This window comes from Lolium rigidum, chromosome 1, assembly GCF_022539505.1.
Source record: "Lolium rigidum isolate FL_2022 chromosome 1, APGP_CSIRO_Lrig_0.1, whole genome shotgun sequence".
NCBI classification, from domain to species: Eukaryota; Viridiplantae; Streptophyta; class Magnoliopsida; order Poales; family Poaceae; genus Lolium; species Lolium rigidum.
The window spans coordinates 289,478,526-289,481,476 of record NC_061508.1 but is presented as its reverse complement, the minus strand read 5'-3'; positions in this window follow the sequence as shown (position 1 = coordinate 289,481,476).

Sequence of the window (2,951 nt, the reverse complement as noted above, 5' to 3'; positions counted from 1 at the left end):
GAAGATACATGCATGCATCAACGACTGCATCCTCTACCGCGGTGAATATGAGAATTTGAATGAATGTCCGGTATGCACTGCATTGCGTTATAAGATCAGAGACGATGACCCTGGTGACGATGTTGAGGGCCAGAAACCCAGGAAGAGGGTTCCGCCAAGGTGATGTGGTATGCTCCTATAATACCACGGTTGAAACGTCTGTTCAGGAACAAAGAGCATGCCAAGTTGTTGCGATGGCACAAAGAGGACCGTAAGTCGGACGGGGAGTTGAGACACCCCGCAGATGGAACGCAATGGAGAAAGATCGACAGAGAGTTCAAAGATTTTGCAGCTGACGCAAGTAACATAAGATTTGGTCTAAGTACGGATGGCATGAATCCTTTTGGCGAGCAGAGCTCCAGCCATAGCACCTGGCCCGTGACTCTATGCATCTACAACCTTCCTCCTTGGTTGTGCATGAAGCGGAAGTTCATTATGATGCCTGTGCTCATCCAAGGTCCGAAGCAACCCGGCAACAACATCGATGTGTACCTAAGGCCATTAGTTGATGAACTTTTACAGGTTCGGGGGCAGACCTGGTGTACGTGTGTGGGATGAGCACAAAGAAGAGGAATTTGACCTACGAGCGTTGCTTTTCGTAACCATCAACGATTGGCCTGCTCTTAGTAACCTTTCCGGACTGTCAAATAAGGGATACAATGCATGCACGCACTGCTTACATGAGACTGAAAGTGAATATTTGGGTAATTGTAAGAAGAACGTGTACCTTGGGCATCGTCGATTTCTTCCGAAAATTCATCCAGTAAGAAAGAAAGGCAAGCATTACAACGGCAAGGCAGATCACCGGCCGAAGCCTGCGGAACGTACTGGTGCTGAGGTATTTGATATGGTCAAAGATTTGAAAGTCATCTTTGGAAAGGGTCCTGGCGGACAATCAGTTCCGCAGGGAGCTGACGGGCACGCACCCATGTGGAAGAAGAAATCTATATTCTGAATCGTTGTCCGTTGTCCGGGTGAGCTGAACGTACCCAAGCTTGGATCGATCAATATTTCACTAACGTTAGCATTCCTGTAGTGAACCCTGCTAGAAGCCCTTGTATATACTTCTTGGTAAATCCGACGTTAGATTGACACCTACGCCATAGACCATAGTATAAACGAAGCGGGGAAGAACCACTTGATGGAGTGTCCATGCAACGGAACTTTACCTTTGTATATCCATTATCTCGTCATCGATCTAGAGCTCAGCTTTAGCCTACGTGCGAGCTGGGCAGAGAAAGAAAAGACACCAGTTGCTAACAAAGGCAAAATAAAGTTGTATATCTCTCTACCAAGTTGCCACCTAACAGATAGTGTTCATCTGCTCGGACTATATGTTTATTATTTTTGCGGGGGACGGACTATATGTTTACGTGTGTCCATATATATGTGCCACCTAGCTGAACCCATGGATCGAAATATACATCTGCATTAGTCTAGTACTGTTATAATATGACGATGGGAGGAAGACCCCTTGGCTATCATGATCATAGTGGTACTCAGTTAGTCACGTTCAGTGAACCTGCTGCATTAACATATTAATGCAGCAGGTACTTATCGGTAGTTTCTACCTTGTGTGTGCTTTTTTTATAAGGGAAATATATTAATATTAAGAGGTACCAATTATATTTAGTTTCTACAACAACGTAACACCGTGATGGCAGTACGGATGTACACAACCAAAAAATAAAAAAATAAAACTAAGAAACAAAAAAATCCCGCTACGGTATTCTGACCCTGAAAGCAACAATACAACCACCATCAAGATAATATCTGAACTCCAGAATCTTCAAAAGCGACGCCTTCAAGAAGTGAACAGAGCAGAAGCACCGTCGTCGTCTGATCAAAGATCTCAGGTTTTCACCCTGAAGATAGTTCTCGCTCTCAAAACAATGCCTTAATAAAGTCATTGCCAGGTAAAACCAATTAATGCCAGACCTTAGATTTTCACCTTGAAACGTAGACTTTGAACTTCACTTGTGCTGTCGCCCCCGCTTCCATACTTTTGCTGTGAAACCCAGAACACCAAGCAAGTCGCTCAACAGCGCAGAGACTCGAAACTCCATTGGTAGTCCTCCAATCCAACCTTCATGATATTCTCCGCCTGTTTGTTTTCACCATGAATCAATATGTCACTTGATGGTAACAAAGAGTAGAGCTTCGCGCCGCTCCCTCCAGCCCCAAACGGTCGGAATAAAAATATGGATGTGCACGATCGAATACCACCCGATCCAGCGAACTACATGCATAAGTGCATTGTTACATTTGTCGGCAAAGCCTTCCGGAACACACCACTCCTGCTAGATGAAGACGGACTGGCCACATGGATGTCTCCATCTTCGCACAAGAAGGACCCTAGGAACACCACCTTTATACTCGGAAGTGGACGAGCAGGCCCCCACGCCGCCATCCGTTGGCCAAAGACGACGAAGGAGGACTCAGTGGATGGCTGCCGCTGCTACCACACCATCCTCGCCCCGAAAGATCGCCGGCCCTTCCTTGCGTCGCCAGCTGAAGCCAACGATGGATCTAGGCGGGCACTAGATCCAACAGCCGCCGCCACCATCCATTGCCGACGAGGCCATGGAGGAAGAAGCCACCGTTGCTCAACCAGAGTCTCCGCCGCCGTGCGCGTCGAATTCAGCACCCGCTGCCCCAGCAGCCACCGCGGGTCGCCGCCACCACCAACCCCCCGAGCACATTTGGCGTCAGGGCCCACCACTGTCGTGGCAGGCGCCGACGGCAGCGGCGGAGGGGGGAGAGACCACGGCAGGGAGGCTGGCGGTGCTAGGGTTGGGGCCCCTGGCGTCACCCTGGGGAGCGACGCGAGAGGCAGCCGTCAATGTGTGGTTACTAAAAGGGCTCCCAACTTTTTTTCTTAAAATGGGGAGAAATGGGGAGAATTTCACTTC